Consider the following 7673-nt stretch of genomic DNA (forward strand, 5'->3'; position numbering starts at 1 on the left):
TATTGTCAGAATACATGACCACAGCCGGCAGCCTCATAGGCTCAAAATCTACAACACACTTTCTTAAGCCTGTAAGTCTGCCATGACTCTGCAGCTTGAGTGATTCAGCTTGATTTAAAAAAAAAAAAAAACAACAAAACAAACAAACAAACTTAAAAAAAAAAAAAAACACATAAAATAAAAAATTTAATATTGCCATCTGCACATATGAAAATTTTGCCAATGTCCCTCCCTGGCTGACAGGGTGACCTGTTCATGATGTGCGTAAGACAATACTAAATGTCTTATGACTCACAGAAAACGCCATGTGAGGCTTAGTTTTACTCTTAAGTGAAGAATCTCATACAGTTTGTCATTATGTCCTATATGCAAGTATGTCATCACAATAAGGGCTGTTCTTTTTTCAATGCAATAAATAAGTCTCTATATACGTATATTGGCATCAACTATCGGCCTAAGGGAGTTTTGATAATGCCAACAGGATATCTGATTAGTGCAGTGATTTCTCTGCGAAGCAACAATGTAACATCCATACTCATCTATATCAAAAAAACTGTGTAGATTTTTCAGCCTCTGTTCTATATTACCAGGCACCAGACTCTTAACTGCTACACATACTAACAACCTTAACTCCCATTGTCTTATTTCCCTGGGAACATGTGAGAATCCTACAAGCTACACGCTCAGAGTAGTCATCCTCATCCTGGCCATGCGGATGTTGCAGAGGAAAGGCCGATTCTTCCTGCTTCTCAGCAGCATTTTCAAGCGTTGTTCCACCGCATAATCTCCTGAACTGAGAAAAAAAAAAAAAATAGTGGAAAACAGCTTCAGGTCAAGAATTTACTGCTGTATGTGCATTGGTTGACTACAATTATGCTGTTCTGCTGCAAACATGTCCACAACTGTGTATTTCCATCCAACATGAAGTAACCTAAAAGTGAAACAATGAGGATTATTAGAGCACATGATCATAGATTTTTGTATGATAATCAAGTCTATGAAAAAAAAAAAAAGCATTATACAACAATGAAGGTTACTGATAGTAAATCATCTGCAGTGTGTTAAATCTGTTGCACTTTTAGATTTGATCTGCAGCAGATGTGCTTGAAAAGAGGCTTAGTAATGTGATTTAGAATTTCAAATGTTGGTTAAAATTAAAAGCATTTTTCTGTGGAAAAAAATATCTTTCGAATTGCGTTTTTCATTTAACTCAAAGAGTTGTTTCACCTCAGCTGACAGGAAACATGCCCGTGGCCAAAGGTAATGGTGACACTGTTGAATAAACAATTTTCATGAGCCAGCTTGCGAAGGAAAACACTTTGCAGCCTTCTGGCACCTGTAACAAAAACCATCTTAGTGCAACCTCTTGGTGGTTGTTTTTGTCTTGAATGTGTGGTTTATTCTGCAGGTTTGCACGCTCTTCTTCAACACTTCACTTGTAAATGGTTGTGGGTTTTTCTTTTTTTTTGCCAGCATGGTACTGACTTCCAGAAGAAAAGTGATATTTTTCTGATCAAAATCAATAGAATAATTGCCTCGCTCTCTTCATGTGTCTATGTAGAGAAAAATGTATCCAAGAGGGATTTGACATTTGATCGCTTAAACTCGTGTTTTTAGGTGGCTTGAAATGCATTTGCGTCTGATAGTTGAGTTGTTGCCAAGCTTTATTTGTCTCAAGTGTAACTGTCCTAAGTCCATAAGTGCTTTCTGAAAGCAGCCTCCGGGAGCTGTTCCCTGTGATAAAGGCAGCTAAAGTTACTCTAACATTCTTCCTGGTGAGAGGAAAAAGGCATTGGATTTTTTCAGGTATGCTGTGCTGGTGTGAATGATGGCAATGAAGAGGATATTTTGTACCCACTGAGCTGCAACAGCCAGAGTATCTATCAAACGTTAGTGCATAGTCAACAAGTTACTTTGTCAACAACAGTTTCTTTTTTTTCCTTTTACATTTGCTGGACAAACTTCATGTCAGCCTCACCCATTGCAACGTGCAGTTAAAATAAAGAACAGGTGCTGCTGAAAGGTGAATCCAGTGATACTAGGTGTGAAGGAAAAAAAAAAAATAAAGCTTGATAACAAGCATGAGAGCAGTACAAGGAATACCAATGAGCGACCTCAAAGATATTTGTCATTGGCAGGAGTCAGCCCATCTGTTGGCTAAGCTGGTATAAAGACTTCACTAGTGTATTTGCTCTTGTTCATGGTCGCAAAAGCAGAATATACTTCATTAGTGGCTATGCCTTGACATATAAAGTCAATTTCTTCCAGAATCCCTGGTTGCCCAGTAGTCTGCACTATTGTTGTAATACAATTTGAATGGTTTCATGAGGCTCCTTTCAATGGTTGCATCTTGTGTGCAATGTGGCGGCAAAATAATCATTTGGATGTCATTACCTTTTGTAGACAGATAATGGCATTAAAGCCTTATGATCCCCATCCAATGCTGCTGTATGCCCAACAGAACACAGCCACAACAATAGTTCTTTAGCTCCATCCATTGTGATTTAACTCAACAAATGAGATTATTTCTGCCTTTTGACTTTTTTGACTTCGGAAACATAAAACGCATTAAAGAGGAAGACAAGAGAAATCAAGCAGTATTACCCCAAGCTAAACAGACTGTGGACTTTGAGTCAGTCTTACATGGTACGGGGGTAAGGGAACCCTGAGCACAAGTCACAGAAGCTTGTTCTACCTATGTAGCTTCATGAGGACGTCTATATTGTCTCAGCCCACATCTAACACATAGCACACATGCATGCAGGTCTGCTGCTCTCCTCCCACACAACCTCTGATGTCCTACCAGGAAGTATAGCTCTAATGAGGAGAGAGAAATATATTACAGATGGAGGGCATGTGTGCAGAATTAAGATGAGGCTGTCTTAAAACACATGAATCTCAGTGTTGATTACATATCAAGTGGTTCTAGTGGTGAGCCAGTCACCAGTCTTAACCATGTTTAATCATGCTCAGCTGATTAAAATTGCAGAAGGCTCCAGATTTTTTTGTACAATGTGTCATTAAAACTGATCTAACCATTTTGGTATTTTTACAAAAATAGCTGCTACTGTTAAATTGGCTTCAAACTTTTCAATTAGTTTTTATATGGCCATATAAATGTCTTCTAGGACAGATATGTTCTTGAAATGCAGAAATCAATATTTTTTACAAACAGATGCCATCCAGAGCTTTGAATGTTAACTGATTAACTGTCCCAATCAATCATTACAGTGTAGATAGTGTGGTCAAGGAGCTTGTGTGGCAGAATACATTAGTCATGGTTTATACAAAGAAGTTATTCCCATGTTGTCAAAATATTGGGAGACTCAGCATGATGGTGGGCACACATCAATTTCTGTGTTACAAAAGAAAGATAGAGGTAGAGGTGATGGAGGGACCCTGGAGAGAAGCAGATGGGTTTGTCTCAAATTAAAGATGGTCAAAAAAGATACCCAGGTAAATATTCACCTCTCTGGAGCGAATCTAATGCTTACACACATGAGCACAGCGTGAGCACATCTACAATAACCACATGCCTGAAATGTCTCACATTTCAGTGTCAGTGACTGAAAGGAAGGAGGAACTGCATCCATTTGCTATTCATCCAGCCAAACAACTATTTTTATTCAAAGTTTTAGATGTCGGCTGACTTCCCACTTGACTGCCACATGTGCCTAATGTGGCAGCACATCTTCTTTTTCTTTTATGCTTTCTGAAAACAATCAAATGTTCTTTGTGATTTCAACAGGGAGAAAGCAGAGATTGAGTGGTGACTGAAGAAAGGCAGCACAGTGCTGAGGTTTGGAGAAACAAAAGGCAAAAGAGAACAGCTCAGTGACTCATGTGCACAAGTTACTTTTTGTCTGTCCTAAATTAGTAAGAAGCACCGAAATGCTTCTCCAAACAATAGTTAAGGTAAGCTTCTTATTGTAGCATGTCAAATTTCTAATGAATCTCCCAATCAAAGGAGGCATGTGGAGCCATTTATAATTTCAGTTTAGTATAATTGTAAGACTAGTATGGCAGTTTATCCTGCCTTGATGGAACTGAAGAATTAACAACTTTGGAAGTACTATAGATCTGCTGAGGAAAAAAGGTAGTCAAAATGTAATAGCTCTTTTGTGTGAGGCTGTGTTGCTGCCATAGCAACTGCTACCTGTTTCCACTCTATGATCTGATTGCTTAAGTTGCCACCCCCGCACCCCCACCCTCGATCCAAAATCTTCGCTGCAATTGGCTCAGCAACACACTGTAGATATTGTTTTTTTTGTACAACTAATATTTAGGTTCTTTTCTTCTATGTATACTGATGAATTGAAGTGTCAGCAGATGCAAAGAATTAATGAGTAGCTGCAACCATCCTAACAGTGTGAGAGGATGCAGGTCAGCCAGGATGCTTTGTGGGGAAATAAGCAGGTAGCGGTGGTATTGGAGAGACAGGATTGCCTGATAAATCTGGTTTCATCCTGCCGGTGTATAGCACAGATAATGAGAGGCTGTGCCCTTAGATCTTAGGGTGAGTTTCTGCACTGATTGCATGTCCCCATTTTGGATCTAACAAATGAAAATACAATGGGCATGCACTTCATGAAACTGAACTGAATTGTGGTTGATCTGTTCTTTTTCATACGTGCATGTGGTATTAATGTTGCTACACCAGTGAAGGATGTTTTTGCAAAATGGACCTATTGACATTCTTTAGATGATTTTGATAAAAAGATTATCTGTCCACACTATGCATGGAACATGGCCCTGGATCCATGAAGGACACAAAGAGGCAATATGCCTGTCAGCACTTTTACAAATGCACCATTTACAACAAAAGCTTTTCACAATTTTCTAAGATGTGTTTCAGATTGTCATAATTTTTTTCTTTCTTTTTTTAATTTTGTGCATGAAAATTCAAGAAAAACGGCTTGATTGGTAAAATTGGTATCACACAAACTTTGGAAAAAGTCTTGCTTACCCATTTTGTGCTCGACTAAACTAGTATCTGCCTAGTTTCAGCTCTGTAATTAATTTACAAACATTAGATTGCTATTGATCCTTTCGGTTTCTTTGGCAAATAAAGGAAACGGATGTATATGATATACGAGAACCAATGGAAATTCTGCTCACTGCATTCAGAGCTGGCCCGCAGAGGAAGCAGTGACTTCTGATGGTAATCAGAAGTGTAGCCACTGAACCCACAGCATGGTGTTTAACAGTTGGCCACACTTGCCCTTTTTTGTCTCACACTCACACAGAGTTCACACATGGCTTTAACATAGATAGCCGTATCAGCCAATGCATTCATGTATTCATTAAAATAGTGAGGAATGGTCATTGTATACATTTTCTTTTTCCAGAATGTTTGCTCGCAGCGCTACCACCTACCTGTCCACACACTGGACACACACTCTGGCTATAAGTGATCTGATGAGGGTGGTGTGCTGGCTCAGCAGTTCACACTGCAGCCTCACAGCAAGATGTTTGTGGGTTTGAATCATGGCCCCGTTCCTTCTCGTACGGAGGCCGCTTCACCTCCTGTTTGTGTGGGTTTGTCGTGCTGCTGTGGTTTCCTCCCACCATCTGACCACGTGCTGCTCAGGTCAACATGAAGCTCCAAATTCCCCACAAGTTTAAGCGTTGTTTATGAATTTTAACATTTTCACTCAGTACATGCTCGGTCTTACATTCCCCCATGACTTAGACCAAGCCACTGCAAATTGATGGTGGAAATCCAAGAAGGGTATATAATAAAATTTTGGGGGAAAGTAGCAGAATTTTACCGAATTGCATCTCATTTGAATAATGTTTTGGCTGTGTCAGTTTTAATATTAAGATTATTGTACCTTTTCTGCTCTTGTGTTGTCAGTCAGTTCTTTCATGCATGATATTCTCCAGCTGCACCCTAACCCATGTTGGATAAGCTGAAAATTCATAAATGTTTGGGTTCCATCATTGTCATCCTTTCTCCTTTGTTCTGATAAATGGAGATGCTGAATATCACAGTTCTCTCGTAACTACACTCATGTGTCATATACATATAATAATACCATGAGATATGGAGCTATATGAGGTGTGTGCCATATATAAAGCTGGATCTAAAGATGATGTATAAACACCATCTACTGCGTACGGAACACAATCTCATGAATTTGTATGAAAGAAAAAAGTATTCATACACATGGAAATCAGATCACTGCTAGACACACTCAGACTGAAATATTGAGGGCTTGCTTCACTGGGACACTTTTATATAACATCTAATGTATTCACTTATCAGTTTCAAAAATATGTCATTGAACATCAACTAAGATAAATGCTTTTGTGGTTTAATTATGAAGGAATCACATTAGCAATGTTCAGATGCAATTTTCAGCTCTTTCAAGTCACTTCAAACATCTGTTGAAGATGCAATTTTACATAAATTATCAACAAAATCAAGTGGGATTTGTTTTCTATCTGTATGTCAAAGCTTCTCTCTAACAAAAGAATGGCATGGATGGATTAGCTGGAATTGTTAGGTGCAGACCTGCCTATAAATTGGTCCTTGCTCACCTGCACATGGACACACACACACACACACACACACACACACACACTGTTCATGTAAGAATGCAAAAGCAAATATGATTCATCTACATTGTGATGTCAGGATGCAGATTTGTGGATTAGCCAAGTCTCCAGGGAGCAATCATGTCATTCACAGTGGTGCTAACAAATACCAAGTTTCACAATGATGTTAATGATATCTGAAGCAATATCCATTCCTGCCCTGAACCGTATGAGCAGGAAGGGCACCAGAAAGGATTCATCTATCCATCAGCTACGTGTTTTTCTGTGTATCAGAGAGGAGGCAGGCAGGCAGAAGGGTTAAACTGTGAAGCCTACATAAACAGATGGTAGGACAATCAGATGGTAAATGGAAACAGAGTACAAGTGGAGGTAGGGATGCCGTCGAGTGGCAGCACACGATTGTAAATGAAAGAGACATTACGTAAAAATGATTGCAGGAACAGTTGTTGATTAAGTATAAAGGGGTTGGTTTGTTTCTTTTATCATTTAAAAAAAAACCACTGATCTGTGAAGTATTTCAAATTTATAATCACCTGGAATATTGCCAATTTTCTTTTTTCTTTTTTATAACAACTGCACTGTTCATTTGTTGACAATTTAACTACTCATGCCTGATTGCAGAGGAGCGCTCTCATTTTGGCAGCAGGCCAGTAGTAAGAGCTGCTAATTAATACAACAGGTTAACTGCTTAAGCAACAGCGTGTGCTTGATCTTTTGGTATCGTAGCTTCTCGCTCATCTTGATTAATATAAAATCATCATGGTAATGTCTGCTTTGATGTGCCCAGTGTTTGTGGCTAAATTTCAGGAGTTTTGACAATGGCCCAAGACAAACTCAACTTTAAACTGCAAGTTGGATGACATTTAAGGTAAAACCTACATGTTTGAAGTTGCTCAAAGTAATTTGAAAGTATACTTTCCCACCCTGTCTGTCAAACGGTATAGGTCAGGGTTGTCAAACTCTGTCTCTGAAGCAGCTGCGCTCAGGAATTTAGAGAGCAGTTAGTCTGTCTCCAGACTAGAATCCATTCCATCCATTCTACTCTCCTCAGTATTTTAATGTTATAATTCTTGAGATTAGTCTGACATATTTTTTTTTTTTTTTTTTTTTTT

The sequence above is a fragment of the Echeneis naucrates genome, chromosome 19, assembly GCF_900963305.1.
Source record: "Echeneis naucrates chromosome 19, fEcheNa1.1, whole genome shotgun sequence".
In the NCBI taxonomy this organism is placed as follows: domain Eukaryota; kingdom Metazoa; phylum Chordata; class Actinopteri; order Carangiformes; family Echeneidae; genus Echeneis; species Echeneis naucrates.